A 20,144-nucleotide genomic window follows, 5' to 3' on the forward strand; every position below is an offset into this window, starting at 1 on the left:
CCAGATGGGCCCAGGTCTCAGGAAGAGGGTGTAATCAGTCTCAAGTTTCCCTGAGCATGAGACCCATAAAGTTGTCAGACTTTCCTGTGAGACCTCTAGATGCTGTGCTTTTCCTATCCTGCCCAGCAGGTGGCACTTGTCATCCAACAGCTCCCCACTGGTGTAGAGAGATGTGTTGCCTTTAATTCTCAGTGGACCCTGTCCTCGCCAAGGGATGAGGATGTCAGAAGCCAAGCTTTAGCTGTTTCTGTTTTTTTTTTTTCCCCAGGCCCTAGGGGGAGGGCAGCCACTTGAGCTGGGCCCTGCCTCCCCCTTTTCTTAGGGAAGATAAGCCCTTTAGTAATGTATCTCCTACATTTGACTTTTTCCTTTGTCTCTCTAACTATCTTAACTCCACCCTTGCCTGGGTCAGGGCTGACAATTGAAAATGCCTGAGGCTTTCTCTAATGAGCTGCTTAGAATGAGAGGAAAAAAAGAAAAAAGAAAGAAATCCCCTTTTCAGAGCCAGTCCCCAGCCCCCCAGTTACCAGTTAAGAACCAAAGTTGGTGCCCAGTTCTGCATGCTCCTTTTCTTGGCACACAGCCCTTTTTCAGTATTCTGAGCTCAGCTGACATAAAAAGCATCTGTTTTTATTTATTTATTTATTTATTTATTCATTCATTCATTCATTCATTCACTTATTTATTTTTCCATCAGCTCTGCCTCCTCTCTGCCAGGAGAAATCTCCAGTCTCCCTTCCTGCTTGCTCTGGGTTTATCTGTGCTTGTAGCTCATATTCAGTAGTCTGAATTCGTTAACTAATACCACAGTTGGAGCTTTGTTGAGCTACCTTCTCTTCCTCCTAGTAGACTGCTTCTTTTTCCCACAGGGAAGTGTTTCATCTCAGCCTGCCATGCTGGTGGGTGATGGGCACTAGTCCCACAGTTTGGGGAGCTTTACTTACAGTTCTTACGCTGATATCTCAGCCATTCCACCCATTCCAGACTGGTGTATGATGTGTGTTCAGTCTTAGATGTTCCCCAACAGTTGTTCCAGACTATTTACTAGTTGTTCCTGGCTATATACTAGTTGTTCCAGAGGACTAATAAGTTCCATACCTCCCTACGCTGCCATCTTGCCCTGCACCATCTGGGCCTTCTTAAAAGCAATTTCCATTGTCTGCTTTTTCCCCTGTGTATGAGTCATACTTCCCTGGGTTTTTTTCCCCATTTTCCAATTTATTTTGGTTAAAACTGGACATTTTAGATAATATGCTGTAGCAGTTCTAAATATTGACATGCACACCCTTTCTGGGGCCTGTTGTTTTCATTTGCTTATTTGTTTAGTGACTTGACTGGACTGTTTTAGTGACATCTATTTCCCTGCAGTTGCTAGACTCTAATATCACTCCTCAGAAGATACAGCCTTGGTCATGCTCCTAGCCATATTGAGATGACAGTGATTTTAGAAGAGCCCTCTTTGAATATCCCTTCCCCTGATTTCTCTATTAACCCCTCTGTCTCTGTTGGTATAACACCCAGCTGTTAGCTTCCACTAATCACCAGCTATTGCCCCATTGTTTTCTACAATGCCTGGGAAATAAAATGCTCCACAGTCTGATCTAATTAAATTCAGTCCCCTGCACAGGGGTAGTCTTTGAGGCCAGTTTTTGAGGATTGTCTCTTCTTGGTTTTCTGTTTTGTCTCTGGTAAACTTATAACTGGCCTCTGGTTTAGTTTGTTGCTCTCATGGAGTTACCAGCCTCCTCTTAATTGCTTATCACCCAAATCTCCATTGTTTTCAAGTGCACTCTTAAGCTTAAACATCCCCATACTCTGTGCCAAATGAAGTAACTTCCATTTGGGAGAGCTTCAGAGCCCTCTGTTCTTACAGCCTGCCTCTCCCCCTGGGCAGAACCTCTGCACTACTGCTCTGGAGCTGGGGGTGGGGACAATATCTCACTTCTCTCAAAGTGACACCCTTCTTTATGAGCAGGATATGGGGTAGGAGTAGTAGCCTCTGGTCTTCTTGACTTGCGTTTTCTGGCAAGGAGCCTCTGCCCTACAAGCAAGCTATGACAAGGGTTATCAGGGCCCCAGGATTTTGGGCTTCTGCCCTTTGAGTGGGGGCTAGGTAGAGGAAGAGGCTCTCAGGTGCTCTTGCCTAGAATAGAAGTTCTACAAATGGAAATGAAGGGATGATAAATGCTGATGCCCTCCATTCCTGGAAAGATACTGTAGTCCTCTACTGGGACAGCAGGGAGAGAGAGCCCTGTGTTTTTGGGTGCACCATCTGGAGTAGAGCTTCCAACACACTGAGATGGGATGGGGGCAGGAGGAACTGGGCCATGGCTCAAATGCCACAGATTCACTGTTCTTATTGAGAATTAGTAGATTTTCTTGAATAAATGTTTCTTCATTTGCTGTATGCCCTTAGGGGTTTATTTGGTTACACAATTACAGTCTTAAGGCCATAAAATGTCCATCAACAAAGGGTACCTTCACTGGAGAAAGGCCATTGGCATCCGGAAAACCTCTGTTAGCTTGGAAGGTATGTGGCTGGCATCTGCTGATCCTACGTTGTGTTCCAACTCGAATATCAGTTCCTGTACATTCTTCAAAGTGCCTCTAGGCTTGGGATGTTTTGTCCTCTCTTCTCTGGAACATACTCTGGGTTATCAGGCTGGCATCTTTTCCTTTGCTCCCAGGTTGTGTTTCAAAATAGCTTTTTTCCAGGATGTTTCTCTCTAGGCATCTGGTTGTATTCTCTTAGTTTCTCCCAGGCAAACTCTGGAGTAGCAAAAGTTTACTTTCAATGGCTGTCTTCAAAACATCTCTCTTGGCTGCAGCAGTGAGCTGCAGCTCTCAACAGGAAATCATCCAGCATTATCCAGGTGGGCCTTAAATCCAATGGTAAGCGTTCTTTCAAGAGACACACATAGGAGAGGGTGATGTGACGATGGGGGCAGAGATTGGAGTGAGGCAGCCACAAGACAAGGACAGCTGAAGAGCCATCAGAAGTGGGAAGAGGCCAAGAATGGGTCCTCCCCTAGAGCCTCTGGAGGGATTGTAGCACCTGCTGACACCTTGACTTCAGACTTCTGGCCTCCAGAACAGAGAAAGAATAAATTTCTCTTGTTTTAACCCACCAAGTTTGTGGTAATTTATTATGGCAGCTTCAGGAAAGTAATACATCTATACACAAAAAGAAAAAAAAAATTCATCCACATCTTGCACTGTACACAAAAATTAACTCAAAAATGGATCATAGAAGGATCTTCTGGGAAGACGGTGGTGTAGGTGAAGTGGAATGGATTTCTCCTCTGTGAAAGAAACTAGAGAGGGGCCGTAGGATGCCCAAGACTGCAGTTTTCGGGTGTGACTGGACATAGAGGTTTCCTCACTGTACATGGATGAGATGAGGACAAAAACAAGAGAGACGTGACTCAAGGGATGGGTTGAATTTGTTTGGCCAGTCCGCCTCTGAGACTGGCAGTGGGAAGGTAACCTCTGGGCAAGGGAGTGAGCAGCAGCTCTCCACTCCCATGCACCTACCTTGGCAGTTAGCTAGGAAGGTGATCCTCCACAGGAAGACAGCCGGGAGCTACCATGAGGGAACCTGTGAGGCAGTATTTGCTATTCCCCACTTGGAAGTCTGGGGGGGGGGGGTTGGTGGTAAGAGCGAGAGGTGGGGAAAGGAGAGGGCACCCATACCAGTGCATCAGAAGCCCTTCCTACACCCAAGAGACTTGCAGGCACACAGCAGGCAGGGAGCTGGGCATGTTTGATATGCAGGGTGCCCTTGAGTGGACTCCAGCTTAACTGTCAAGGGCCCATGTCACTGCCCCAGGGCAGGCACTCCCCAGTGCACAAGGAGAACCAGTGCACTAATTGGTCCCCACCCAGAGAACTTCAAGTAAGACCAACTTGAGAGCACCACCTACTGGTAGGATAGGGAAACTGCATTCCAGCAAGCTGTAGCTCTTCCAGATTATATATAAATGCTCAAATAATTCTGAAAAATAATAAGGTTATTCCCAAAATAACCTTAATAAGACAAGCCAATGCCCTGAAGCCAATAGAAAATCACAAAGTACTTGAAGAATCTATATGATATGAACAAGCCAAACAAACAAATTAAAAAGCCAGGAGAGACACAACATTTATAGCAATTAATTAAAGATGTACAAATAAATCTCCAAAACAACTTCAATGAGTTGGCTAAAGACATAAAGGAAATCAAGAAGACTCTGGAAGAGCATAAAGAAGAATTTAGAAGAGAAATTTTAAAAATAGCAGATTTTATGGAAATAAAGGCACAGTGGCTCAAATTAAAAAATATTAGAGAAGGAGCTAAGCTGGCAGCATAGAGAGGGGTGGAATTTAGTCAGTCCCCTGAAACAACTAATAAACAACCGGGAACAACTAGTAAATAATCTGGAACAACTGCTGGGTGACAACCGTGACTGTCCACACATCGTACACCAACCTGGATTGGGTGGAAAGGCTGAGATTGCAGCATAAAATCTGTAAGTAAAAACTGTGGAACCATGCCAGGAGCCCCCTTCCCCCATGACAGGCTGAGCTGCAGGACCTCCCTGTGGGAGAAACCAGCATTCTCAGAACAAATGAATACATCACAGACCAGCTCCAACTGGGGTTTTAATTAACAAATGTGGACTGCTGAATACAAACTATAAACATAGACAAGCAGCAAAGTACCCTGAGGTCACTCCCAGTGGAGAGGAGGTGGGGCTGATGGAGAGGAAAAAAAATAATTTAAAAAAGAAAATAAAAACACAGAGACATTTAGAGACTGAACTTAGAGAGCCAGAAAACACCTGTGCCCCTGGAGGGGGAACCCAGAAGACCAGGTGCTCTTTCTGACTGATGGGTGAAATTGGGGGGCCATGGATGGGCTCTGAAGGGGGCTTTCTTCCCCCTTTTCACTCTCTCAACCTGAGTGGCTCAGTGAAGCCTCAGCCATTTTCAGTTCACAGTGCTCTGACCCATACAGGGGTGGAGTTGACAGAGCCAGAGAGACAAAGAAACTATTGAAATGCAGAAGATAGCTCCTTAGGGGGTGTATCTTCCCTAAGAGGAAGGAGGTGAGGTCCAGCCCAGGACCTGGGGGAAAACAGTCAAAACAGAAACAACCTAAGAATTAAAGGGGCCACACCACTTAAACCAGTTGGGAGCAACGGGCTGACAGGTGCCACCTGCTCGGTAGGTTAGGAAAAGCACAGTGACTAGGCACCTCACAGGAAAGTCTGACAAACTCTAAGGCACACCCTCAGGGAGACTTAAAACGGAATAAAAAAAAAAAAAAACTGAATATAACCCCATTCCGAGATCTGAACCCATTCTGGTCTGGGAAAATCTGATTGGGGTAACCAGGGAAGCCAGATGCCTACACAACAAAGGACTACAAACTACACTGGGAAGGGTGGAGATACGGCCCAGTCAAAGGAACAAACTTGCATCTCAATCAAGATACAGTTGAGATATTGTTTCACTTTAATGAAAAAAAACAATTAAAGATTTTCAAAGAAATATGCTAAATCAAATAAAAAAACAAATCAATGAGTTCAGGGAAGATATGGCAAAAAAGATGAAGGGTATAAAGAAAACACTGGGTGAACATAAGGTAGAAATCAAGTTTGAGAAAACTACTGGCAGAATCTATGGAAATGAAAGGCACAGCATAAGAGATGAAAAACACAATGGAGACATACAACAGCAGAGTTCAAGAGGCAGAAGAAAATGCTCAGGAACTAGAGAACAAAACACCTGAAGTCGTACACATGAAAGAACAGATAGGAAAAAGAATAGGAAAATATGAGCAACAGGCCAGGGAATTGAATGACAACATAAAGCGCATGAATGTACGTGTCATGGGTGTCCCAGAAGGAGAAGAGAAGGGTAAAGGGGGCAGAAGCAATAATAGAGGAAATAATCAATGGAAATTTCCCATCTCTTATGAAAGATATAAAATTACAGATCCAAGAAGCACAGCATACCCAAAGAATAGATCTGAATAGACTTACACCAAGACACTTAATGATCAGATTATCAAACATCAAAGACAAAGAGAGAATCCCAAAAGCAGCAAGAGAAAAGCAATCCATCACATACAAAGGAAACTTGATAAGACTATATGCCTATTTCTCAGTAGAAACCATGGAGGCAAGAAGGAAGTGGTGTGATATATTTAAGATACTGAAAGAGGAAAACCACCAACTAAGAATCCTATATCTGGCAAAACTGTCCTTCAAATATGAGGGAGACTTTAAAATATTCTTGGACAAACAGTGAGAGAATTTGTGAACAAGATACCTACTCTACAAGAAATAGTAAAGGGAGCACTACAGACAGATAGGAAAAGACAATAGTGAGAGGTTTGGAACATAATTTGAGGTGATGGTAGCACAGAAATGTAAGTACACTGAACAAAGATGACTGTGAGTATGGTTGAAAGAGGAAGATTAGGAGCATGTGGGACTCCAGAAGGAAAGAGGAAAGATAAAGTCTGGGACTGTATAACTCAGTAAAACCTAGAGGGCCAACAATTGTGATAAAATGTACAAATATGTTTTTACCTGAGGGAGAACAAATAAATGTCAACCTTGCAAGGTGTTAAAAATGGGGTGGTATTGGGGAAAAAATACAATCAATGCAAACTAGAGACTATAGTTAACGGAAACATTGTATTATGCTTCCTTTAATGTAACAAAGGCAATATACCAATGCTAAATGCATATAAGAGGGGGATATAAGGGAGGGTTAAGGAACTCTTGGCATTGGTGATGTTGTGTGACTCTTCTATTGTACTTTAGTTTAATTCTATCTTTCCCTTTTTGCTTTTTTTTTTAATCATCATTTTATTGAGATATATTCACATACCACGCAGTCATACAAAACAAATCGTACTTTCGATTGTTTACAGTACCATTACATAGTTGTACATTCATCACCTAAATCAATCCCTGACACCTTCATTAGCACACACACAAAAATAACAAGAATAATAATTAGAGTGAAAAAGAGCAATTGAAGTAAAAAAGAACACTGGGTACCTTTGTCTGTTTGTTTCCTTCCCCTATTTTTCTACTCATCCATCCATAAACTAGACAAAGTGGAGTGTGGTCCTTATGGCTTTCCCAATCCCATTGTCACCCCTCATAAGCTACATTTTTATACAACTGTCTTCAGGATTCATGGGTTCTGGGTTGTAGTTTGATAGTTTCAGGTATCCACCACCAGCTACCCCAATTCTCTAGAACCCAAAAAGGGTTGTCTAAAGTGTGCATAAGAGTGCCCCCCAGAGTGACCTCTTGACTCGTCTCGGAATCTCTCTGCCACCGAAGCCCACCCCATTTCCCCTCACACCCCCCTCCCCGGTCAAGAAGATGTTCTCCGTCCCACGATGCCGGGCCTACACTCCTCCCCGGGAGTCACACTCTACGTTGCCAGGGAGATTCACCCCCCCGGGCGTCCGATCCCATGCAGGGGGGGAGGGCAGCGATCCCACCCTTCAAGTTGGCCCAGCCAGAGAGAGAGGGCCACATCCGAGCAACAAAGAGGCACCCAGGAGGAGACTCCCAGGCACAAACACAGGGAGGCCCAGCCTCTCCCCCGCAGCAACCGTCTCCCCAAGGGCAAAACCTATGGCAGAGGGCTTTTTTGCTTTTTTAACTGTCATTTTTTTTTCTTTCTTTTTCTTTTGTCTTTCTACCTTCTTTGACTCTTCCTCCTCCTTTGTGGAAGAGATGGAGATGTCCTTATATAGATAGTGGTGATGGTGTTGAATGCATAAATATGTGATTATACAGGGAACCATCAATTGTTTACTAAGGACAGAATGTATGGTTGGTCAACAAAACCATCTTAAAAAAACAAAAACAAAAATACCCCGGGATGACGAAGAAACTTTGAGGGCACTATACTGAGTGAAATAATTCAAACACAAAAGGACAAATATTGTATGGCCTCATTGATATGAACTAATTATAATGTATAAACTCATGAACATGAAATATAAGTTACCAGGATATAGAAAGAGTCTAAACAATGGGGAGCAGTTCCATATTATGAACAGAATGTTTAACTAGGTTGAACTTAAGTGTTTGGAAATGGACAGAGGTGACAGTAGCATTTATTGTGAGAATAACTGTGCTGAATGGTGTGTGAATGTGGTGGAAAGGGGAAGCTCAGAGTTATGTACATCACCAGAAGGAAAGCTGGAGATTGAAATATGGGAATTTATAAAACAGTGAATCTTGTGGTGGACAATGTCCATGATTAACTGTACAAATATTAGAAATCTCTTTCATGAACTAGAACAAATATATGACACTATAACTAGAAGTTAATAATAGAGGGGTATATAGAGAAAAATGTACCTATTGCAAGCTATGTACTACAGTTAGTAGTATTTTAACTTTCTTTCATCAACAGCAACAAATGTACTATAGTAATACCATGAGTCAATAATGGAGGGGGAGTTAGGGGTATGGGAGGATTTGAGTTTTCTTTTTTTGTTTTTATTTCCTTTCTGGAATAATGGATGCACAGCTATATGATTTGTGCCAGTCTGAATGTATTATGTCCCCCCAAACACCATTATCTTTCATGTAATCTTGTGTGGGCAGACCTATCAGTGTTAATTAGATTGTAATTCTTTGAGTGTTTCCATGGAGATGCGCCCCACCCAACTGTGGGTGATGACTGATTGGATAATTTCCATGGGTCTAAATTAAATCACTGGAGCTGTATAAATGAGCTGACAAACAGAAGGAACTCAGTGCAGCTGTGAGTGACATTTTGAAGTGCAGCTGAGAGTGACATTTTGAAGAGGAGCTAAAGCCAAGAGGGACACTTTGAAGAAAGCACAGAAGCTTAGAGAGTAGCTGCAGATGAGAGACAGTTTGAAGATGGCTGATGAAAGCAGACTCTTGTTCCAGAGAAGCTAAGAGAGGACAAATAACCCAAGAGCAAGTAAGAGTGACATTTTTGAGGAACTGCAGCCTAGAGAGGAACATCCTGGGAGAAAGCCATTTTGAAACCAGAACTTTGGAGCAGACACCAGCCACGTGCCTTCCCAGCTAACAGAGGCTTTCTGGACACCATTGGCCATCCTCCAGTGAAGGTACCTGATTGTTGATGCCTTACCTTGGACACTTTATGGCCTTAAGACTGTAAATGTGTAACCACATAAACCCCCTTTTATAAAAGCCAATCCATTTCTGGTGTTTTGCATTCTGGCAGCATTAGCAAACTAGAACATGATGGTACTGTGGGCAACTGATTGTGCACATTGGATGATTGTATCGTATGTGAACAATCTCAGTAAAATTGAATTTTAAAAAAATGCACCAACATTCCACATAAAATATACATAAATAAGAATTGATTACATATGATATAATAGGAATCGAAGTACTTATTAAGTTTTTATTTTGCAGCTTTCTTTTTATATTTCATTCAGATCCCCAATATTTTCAAAGGCCTTTGGAAAACATGTAATCCTTAAGCATAGTGCTTGATGGATAAAATGGCCCTGAAATATAGTAGAAAAATGAAAATAAAACAATTTGTCTCAAATTGTAGTTTTTCCTTCTTCCTTTAGAAGGGGATTAATTAACCAGAAAATACAGAAATCCATTGAGATAACATTAGTGTGAACTTTGGATACTAGTTTCACAAAGATCAGAAAAAACAGAAAAATTATTTTCTAAGATGATCACTTAAGTGCACTTGAACTCAGTATGCTAATTTGGCACTGCAAGCTTTACTTCATTATAAAATTACACATTGTAAAAATAAGTTAAAAAGAGTTGGATTCCCAGCAGTCTGGACTCCTGAAGACAATTATACAATAATGTAGATTACAAGGAGTGACAGTGTGATTGTGAAGACCTTGTGGATCACACTCCCTTTATCTAGTGTATGGATGAGTAGAAAAATGGGGATAAAAACTAAAGGACAAATGGGGTGGGATGGGGGGATGATTTGGGTGTTCTTTTTTCACTTTTATTTTTTATTCTTGTTCTGGTTCTTTCTGATGTAAGGAAAACGTTCAGAGATAGATTGTGGTGATGAACGCATAACTATGTTATCATACTGTGGACAGTGGATTGTATACCATGGATGATTGTATGGTGTGTGTGAATGTATTTCAATAAAACTGAATTTAATTAAAAAAAAAAGAGAGTTGGATTCACATTTCAGGAATACCCTACATGTAGTTTCAAATGTGTGACAAGGTAAATGTGGACTTCTTGTTAAGTGTGATACTATTCTTCACCTAGAAGAAATAGCCCTTAAAGAAAGAACACTAATTTTTGCTGAAGATTGATGAAAGACAAGAAATGTTCATGTTAATAATAGAAAAGATGTATAAAAATATATATATACTAGAGACACACAACAGCAGATTTGAAGGAGAAGAAAGAATAGGTGAACTAGAAGAGAGGACAATCAAATGCGAATGCACAAAAGAACAAATGACGAAAAAATAGAAAAATTTGAAATGGGTCTCAGACAAATGATAGACAACATGAAGTGAGAAAATATAAGAATCATTGGTGTCCCAGAAGGAGAAGAGACAAGTAAAGGGCTAGGAAGAGTATTTCAAGACATAGTTGGGGAAAACTTCCCAACCATTCTAAATGACATAAATATGCAAATCAAAGACACCCAACAAACTCCAAATAGAATAAATCCAAGTAAACCTACTCCGAGACATATACTGATTAGGTTGTTGTGCCAGTTTGAATGTATTATGTTCCCCAAACACCATTATCTTTGATGTAATCTTGTGTGGGCAGGCCTATCAGTGCTAATTAGATTGAAATTCTTTGAGTGTTTCCATGGAGATGCACCCCACCCAGCTGTGAGTGATGACTCTAATTGGATAATTTCCATGGAGTGTTGGCCCACCCATTGGGTGGGCCTTGATCAGTAGAGCCATATAAATGAGCTGATGGGCAGAGGGAACTCAGTGCAGCTGTGAGTGATGTTTTGAAGAGGAACTACAGCTAAGAGGGACATTTTGAAGAAAGCACAGGAGCTGCAGATGAGAGACAGTTCAAAGATGGCCGTTGAAAGCAGACTCTTGCTCCAGAGAAGCTGAGAGAGGACAAATACCCCAAGTGCAACTAAGAGTGACATTTTTGAGGAACTGCAGCCTAGAGAGGAGCATCCTGGGAGAAAACTGTTTTGAAACCAGAACTTTGGAGCAGACACCAGCCACATGGCTTCCCAGCTAACAGAGGTTTTCTGGACACCATTGGCCATCCTCCAGTAAAGGTACCCGATTGCTGATGTGTTACCTTGGACACTTTATTCCCTTAAGACTGTAACTGTGTAACCAAATAAATCCCCTTTTATAAAAGCCAGTCCATCTCTGGTGTTTTGCATTCCAGCAGCATTAGCAAAGTAGAACAATTGTCAAATGCTGAAGAGAAGGAGAAAGTTCTGAAAGCAGCAAGAGAAAAGCAATTCATCACATGCAAGGGAAGCAACATAAAACTAAGCACTGACTACTCAGCAGGAACAATGAAGGTGAGAAAGCAGTGGTATGCCATATTTAAGATTCTGGAAAAGAAAAATTGCCAACCAAGAATTCTTTATCCAGCAAAGCTCCCCTTCAAAATTGAGGGAGAGCTTAAAATATTCATCGACACACAAATGCTGAAAGAATTTGTTAACAAGAGACCTGCCCTATAAGAAATACTAATGGGAGAAACTAAGAAAGGAGAGAGAGGTCTGGAGAAGGGCACAGAACTGAAGAGTATTAGCAAGGGTAACTTAAAAGAAAACAAAGAGAGTGGGAAAAGATAGATCTAACTAAAAACCAAAGAATAGGATGGCTGGTTCAAGAATTCCCTTCACAGTATTAAGTTTGAATGTGAATGGATTAAACTCTCCAAATAAAAGATACAGACTGGTAGAATGGATTAAAAAGTATGACCAATCAATATGCTATTTACAAGAGATTCATCTTGGACCCTATAACACAAAGAGACTGAAAGTAAAAGGGTAGGAAAAATATTGGATGCAAACTGCAACTAAAAGAAAGCTGGGGTAGCTATAATAATATTGGACAAAATAGACTTTAAAGGCAAAATGTCATAAGAGATGAAAAAGGACACTATATATTAATAAAAGGGATAATTCACGAAGGAGAAATAGCAATCATAAATGTTTATTCACCCAATCAAGGAGTGCCAACATACATGTGACAAACATTGGCTAAACTGAAGGGAGCAATAGACAACATCTAAAATAATAGACTTCAATATACCACTCTCTTCTATAGATAGAACAACTAGGCAGAGGACCAATGAGGAAATTGAGAACCTAAACAATATGATAAATGAAGTAGGCTTAACAGACATATATAGATTGTTACATCCCAAACTACCAAGATATACATTCTTCTCTACTGCCTATTGAACATTATCCAGGATAGATCACATGGTGGGACACAAAACAAGTCTTAATACATTTAAAAAGATTGAAATTATCAAAGCACATTCTTGGACCATACGGGAATGCAACTAGAAATCAGTAATCGCCAAAGAAGCAGATCTATCACAAATATATGGAGGTTAAGCAACACACTCCTAAACAACCTGTGGGTCAAAGAAGAAATTGCAAGAGAAATAGGTAAATATCTAGAGATGAATGAAAAGGAGAACACAACCTATCAAAATCTGTGAGATGCAGCGAAGGCAGTGCTGAGAGGGAAATTTATAGCTCTAAATGCATATATCAAAAAGCAAGAAAGAGCTAAAACTAAAGACCTAACGGAACAACTGAAGAAGCCAGAGAATGATTAGCAAACTAACTGTAAAGCAAGTAGACAAAAAGAAATAACAAAGATTAAAGCAGACATAAATGAGCTGGAGAACAAAAAAAAAAAAAAAAAGAGAGAGAGAGAATAAATAAAACCAAAAGTTGGCTCTTTAAGAAGATCAACAAGATTGACAGACTCTTAGCTAGACGGACAAAATCAAAAAGAGAGAAGACCCAAATAAACAGAATCAGAAATGAGAAGAGGATAATTACTACAGATCCCAAAGAAATTTTTTGAAAAATCATATGAGGATACTATGAACAACTGTATGCCAACAAGCTAGACAATTTACAGGAAATGGACAATTTCTTGGAAACACATGAACAACCTAGACTGACCCAAGAAGAAAAAGAAGACCTTAACAAATCAATCTCAAGCAAAGAGATTCAGTCACTCATCAAAAATCTACCTACAAATAAAAGCCCAGGGCCAGATGGCTTCACAAGGGAATTTTACCAAACTTTCCAAAGAGAATTGACACTATTCCTGCTCAAACTCTTTCAAAATATTGAAGAAAAAGGAATACTAACTCATTTTATGAAGCTAATATCACTCTGATACCAAAACCAGATAAAGACACTACAAAAAAGGAAAACCATAGGCCAATCTCCCTAATGAATACAGATGCAAGAATCCTAAACAAAATACTTGCAAATAGAATCCAAAGGCACATTAAAAGAATTATACACCATGACCAAGTGGGGCTCATTCCTGGCATGGTGGTTCAACATAAGAAAACCAATTAATGTAATACAACACATTAACAAATCAAAAGGGAAAAATCAAATGGTCATCTTGATAGACACTGAAAAAGCATTTGATAAGATTCAGCATCCCTTTTTGATAAAAAAAAAAAACACTTCAAAAGGTAGGAATTGAAGGAAACTTCCTCGATATGATAAAGGGCATATATGAAAAACCCACAGCCAGCATAGTACTCAATGGTGAGAGACTGAAAGCCTTCCCTCTAAGATCAGGAATGAGACAAGGATGCCCGCTGTCACCACTGTTATTCAACATTGTGCTGGAATTTCTATCCAGAGCAATTCACCGAGACAGAGAAATAAAAGATATCCAAATTGGAAAGGAAGAAGTTAAACTGTCATTATTTGCAGATGATATGATCTTATATTTAGAAAATCCTGAGAATTTGACAATAAAACTACTTGAGCTAATAAAAAATTCAGCAGAGTGGCAGGATATAAGATTAATGCACATAAGTCAGCAATGTTCCTATACACTAGTAATGACCTAACTGAAGAGGCAATCGAAAAAAATTCCATTCACAATAGCAACTTAAAAAATGAAGTACCCAGGAATAAACTTAACCAAGGACATAAAAGACTTCTACACAGAAAATTACAAAACTTGACGAAAAGAAATAAAAAAGGACCTAGATGGGTGGAAAAATCTTCCGTGCTCATGGATAGGAAGACTAAATGTTAAGATGTCAATTCTATCCAAACTATCTACAGATTCAACACAATTCCAATAAAAATTCCAAAAACCTCCTCTGCAGACTTGAAAAGCTAGTTATCAAATGTATTTGTAAGGAAAGGGGTCCTAAAATTGCTAAAAACATCCTAAAAAGGAAAGAAGTGGGAGGACTTACACTTCTACACTTTGAAGCTTACTATAAGGCCACAGTGGTCAAACAGCAGGGTATTGGCAAAAGATAGACATATTGATCAATGGAATTGAATTGAGAGTTCAGAAATAGACCCCCAGATCTATGGTTGACTGATTTTTGATAATGACTCCAAATCCACAGAACTGGGATGGAACAGTCTTTTCAACAAATGAGGCTGGGAGAACTGGGTATCCATAACCAAAAGAATGAAAGAGGACCCCTACCTCACACCCTATATGAAAATTAACTCAAAGTGGATCAAAGACCTCAATATATGAGACAACACAATAAAACTCTTAGAAGATATATAGGGAAACATCTTCAGGACCCAGTAATAGGAGGTAGCTTCTTAGACCTTACACCCAAAGTACAAGCAACCAAAGAAAAAACAGATAAATTAGTAACTCCACAAAATCAAAATCTTCTGTGCATCAAAAAACTTTGTCAAAAAGATGAAGCAGCCAACATGACCACAGACATAGGGGACTGGTGGTTTGATGGGTTGAGCCCTCTACCACAGGTTTTACCCTTGGGAAGACGGTTGCTGCAAAGGAGAGGCTAGGCCTCCCTATGGTTGTGCCTAAGAGCCTCCTCCCGAATGCCTCTTTGTTGCTCAGATGTGGCCCTCTCTCTCGAGCTAAGCCGACTTGAAAGGTGAAATCACTGCCCTCCCCCCTACATGGGATCAGACACCCAGGGGAGTGAATCTCCCTGGCAACGTGGAATATGACTCCCAGGGAGGAATGTAGACCCGGCATCGTGGGACGGAGAACATCTTCTTGACCAAAAGGGGGATGTGAAAGGAAATGAAATAAGCTTCAGTGGCAGAGAGATTCCAAAAGGAGCCAAGAGGTCACTCTGGTGGGCACTCTTACGCACACTTTAGACAACCCTTTTTAGGTTCTAAAGAATTGGGGTAGCTGGTGGTGGATACCTGAAACTATCACACTACAACCCAGAACCCATGAATCTCGAAGACAGTTGTATAAAAATGTAGCTTATGAGGGGTGACAATGGGATTGGGAAAGCCATAAGGACCACACTCCACTTTGTCTAGTTTATGGATGGATGAGTAGAAAAATAGGGGAAGGAAACAAACAGACAAAGGTACCCAGTGTTCTTTTTTACTTCAGTTGCTCTTTTTCACTCTAATTGTTATTCTTGTTATTTTTGTGTGTGTGCTAATGAAGGTGTCAGGGATTGATTTGGGTGATGAATGTACCACTGTGTAATGGTACTGTAAACAATCGAAAGTATGATTTGTTTTGTATGACTGCGTGGTATGTGAATATATCTCAATAAAATGAAGATTAAAAAAAAAAAAAAAAGATGAAGCAGCCAACTCAATGCGAGAAAGTATTTGAAATGATATATCTGATAAGAGACTGATATCATATATAGATAAAGAAATCTTACAACTCAACAGCAATAGTACAAACAGCCCAATTATAAAATGGGCAAAAGTTATGAAAAGGTATTTTTCCAAAGAGGAAATACAAATGGCTAAAAATACATGAAAAAATGTTTATCTTCACTAGCTATTAGGGAGATGCAAATCAAGACCACAATGATATATCATCTCACACCAATAAGAATGGCTGCCATTAAACAAACAGGAAACTACAAATGCTGGAGAAGATGTGGAGAAATTGGGACTCTTATTCATTGCTGGTGGGAATGTATAATGGTACAGCCGCTGTTGAAGACACTTTGGCAGTTTCTTGGAAAACTAGATATTGAATTACCTTATGATCTGGCAATTCCACTTCTTGATATATACTCAGAACATTTGAAAGCAGTGATATGAACAGACACTTGTACACTGGTATTCATAGCAGCACTGTTCACAATTGCCAAGGGATGGAAACAATCCAAGTGTCCTTCAACAGGTAAGTGGATAAACAAAATGTGTTACATACCTATGGTGGAATACTATGCAGCAGTAAGAAGCAACAAGGTCCTGAAACATATGGCAACATGGATGAACCTTGAAGATATAATGCTGACTGAGATAAGTCAGAGACAAATGGAGAGATATTGTATGTTACCACTTCTATGAACTCCCTGAACAATATAAAATCAATGTCATATAACGTAGAATATTGGGGACCTAGCGATAGACAGAAGCTAGTGAAGGGGGAATGATAATCTAATATGTTCAGATATGTTAATGAGGGTGAATTCAAAGGTACGGTAATGGATAAGGTGATGATTGTTTAGGAATGGGATTATAAATACCAGAGCTGCATTGAAGGCAAACAGGATTGAAAGGACTTGTTTAAAGGCATGTATCCCACAGATCAGCACTACAAATATAGATAGGTGCTTGCATGATATACTTTTAGAGTATGACACTGGTACAGAGTTGACAATAGAATGGTATATGGACAAAATCTACCTATTGCATACTAGGGTCTATAATTAATAGGAATACCTTACTAGTACCACACAAATAGTAGGGACAAAAATTAAGGGCTGCAAAGAGCTATGGGGTATTTTGGGTCATGAGAATTGTTTAAAATGGAAAGTGATGAGGATTGGGCAACTAAGTGATGATAATGTGAGATTTGGATGGATTATCGTGGACAGAACTTATGCTGTGTGAACTTAGGAACCCCCTACTTTATAAGTCAAGCCCTTGATCTTGAGGCTTGCTCTTATAAGACTTATGGTTGTAAAGGGGAGGCTAAGCCCACCTATAATTATGCCTAGGATTCACCTCCAGAGAACCTCTTTTGTTGCTCAAATGTGGACTTTCTCTCTCTAAGCCCAACTCTGCAAATAAATTCATCACCCTCCCCCTGAAATGGAACAGGACCCCCCAGGTGAATGAGTCTTCCTGGTGAAATGGGACATGGATTCCAGGAAATAGCCTGACCCTGTCCTTGAGGTGTTGAGAATGCCTTTTTGACCAAAAGAGGGGAAAGAAAGGCTACAAAATAAGGTTTCAGTGGCTAAGAGAATTCAAATAGAGTCAAGTGGCTGTCATGGAGGTTACTCCTATGCAAGCTTCAGCTAGATTTGCCAAATGGCCACAGTAAAATAAGCCTAATCAACAGTAGTTCTGAAAACCCTAAAGAATACCCAGATCCCTATCTGAGACTCTATAAAAGTTTCACTCACTAAGTTTATTCTGCAGAAACTTAAATCCTCCAGAGAGCTCCTATGCCAGCTAAATCCCAAAACCCAGAAGCAATAGCTCTTCAAGAACAACAACCAGTCACATCTTCTTTTCTCGTAATATCGACACCCCTTTTCAACATGAACAAGTTAGGATGGTCACTGCCTAGATGTCCCTGAAGATCAGGAAAGTGATTAAACTAGAGGAAAGGGTAGCAACAGACAAGATGGAATTTCAAAAAGGATTATGAATACTGAATCTCTATGTAATTTTCTTTTTCTTGGTTGCTAGAGTATTAGAGTAGCTAGAAGGAAAGAATTGAAATGGTAGAACTGTAACCCATAGCATTCTTTGAAATTTGCTCTATACTACTTGTTAAATTGTAACTTGAAAGTTATCACCTTTTTGTACATATGTTATATTTAATAATAAGGAAAAAACTGAAACTATGTTACTGTAACTCATAACATTCTTGGAAATTTCCTACATAACTACTTGTTAAATCACACTTTGAAAGTTATTACCTTTTTGCATATATGTTATGTTTCACAATAAGGAAATAACTGAAACTGTGGAACTGTAACCCATAACATTCTTTGAAATTTGCTCTTTAACTACTTGTTAAATTGCACTTGGAAAGTTATCACTTCTATGTATATATATATTATACTCTATAATTTTAAAAATGATTTAAAAAATGGATCATAAACCTAATTGCAAAACCTAAGACTTTAAAACTTCTAGAAGAAAACACAGGAAAAAGTCTTTGCAACCTTAAGGCTAGCAGATTTTCTTAAATATGACACCAAAGCACAATCCATAAATCACACATCAACAAACTGGACTTCACCAAAATAAAGAATTTTTGCTCTTTGAAAGTTGAGAGAATGAAGAGACACATCACAGGCTGGGAGAAAATATTTGCAAATCACATATCTAAAAAAAAATCACGTATCTGATTTAAAAATTTGTATCCAGGATATAAAGGACTCTCAAAACTCACCAAGAAGAAAACAGCTCAATTTAAAAGGAGGGAGGGGGAGTCCAAACAATTTGAGCAGACACTTCACCAAAGATAAGAATGTATGCATGGCAAATAAGCACATGAAAATTTGCTCAACATCATTAATCATTAGGGAAATGCAAAAGAAAACCACAGTGAGTCCACTACACGCCCATTAGAATGGCTAAAATTAAAATGATTGGCCATACCAAGTGTTGGTGAGGATGTAGAGCAACTAGAGCTCTCATAGATTGTTTTACAATCACTTTGGAAAATAGCATAGCAGTTTCTTAAAAAGTTGTATATATACATGCCATACAGCCCAGCAATTCCACCCCTAGGTCTCTACCCAAGAGAAATGAAAATACATGTCAACACAAAGACTTGGATGCAACTATTCTTAGCAGGTTTATTTAGAATAGCCCCAGAGTGGAAACTTCCCAAATGTCCATCAGCAGGTAAACAAATAAACATATTGTGAAATATACTCAGCAGTAAAAATGAATGAACTATTGATACACAGAACAACATGGCTGAATCTTAAAATAATTATGCTGAGTGAAGAAAGCCAGACCCTTCCCTCCCCCCCAGAAAAATAGACTATACATGACATAATTCTATTTATATAAAATTCTAGAAAATGCAAATTAATCTATAGTAACAGAAGACAGATCAATGGGATCGGGGTGGGGGCAGGAAGGACGGATTCAAAAGGGTCCCAAGGAATCTTTTGGGGGTGATGGATATGCCCACTGTCTCAATTGTGGAGATGGTTTCCCACGTGTATGCATTTTTCAAAACTGATGTAATTATACCTTTTAAGTATGTGCAGTTTATTATGTGTCAATTATACTTCAGTAAAGCTGTTCAAAATAAATAATGTAATATGCTCTTTAAAACAAAGACACTTTGGGGCTGGGGGTTGCCGTCCTTCTTTCCCCTGAAATGGGGAGCCAGGAGGCAAAGCTAGGCCATCTGACCCTGAGCCTATGCCCTTAACCATCTGTGCTGGTTTGGATATATTATGTTCCCCAAAACGCCTTTATCTTTGATGCAGTCTTGTGTGGGCAGGAAACCTATTGATGTTGATTGGGCTGGAGACTTGATTGGATGTTTCTGTGGAGATGTGATCACTCAACTGCGGGCGAGATCTTTCATTGGATAGTTTCCATGGAGGTGTGGCCTCGCCCCTTTAGCGTGGGCCTTGATTAGTTTACTAGAGCACTATATAAGCTCAGACAGAAGAAGCAAGCTTGCTGCAACCAAAAGGGACACTTTGAAGAACGCACAGGAGCTGAGAGAGGAGCTGCAGATGAGAGACAGTTTGAAGATGGCCGCTGAAAGCAGACTCTTGCTCTGGAGAAGCTAAGAGAGAACAAACACCCCAAGAGCAACTGAGAATGACATTTTTAAGGAACTGCAGCCTAGAGAGGAACGTCCTGGGAGATAGCCATTCTGAAACCAGAACTTGGAGCAGACGCCAGCCACGTGCCTTCCCAGCTAACAGAGGTTTTCCGGACACCATTGGCCATCCTCCAGTGAAGGTACC

This window comes from Choloepus didactylus, chromosome 23 (assembly GCF_015220235.1).
Source record: "Choloepus didactylus isolate mChoDid1 chromosome 23, mChoDid1.pri, whole genome shotgun sequence".
Classification (NCBI taxonomy): domain Eukaryota; kingdom Metazoa; phylum Chordata; class Mammalia; order Pilosa; family Megalonychidae; genus Choloepus; species Choloepus didactylus.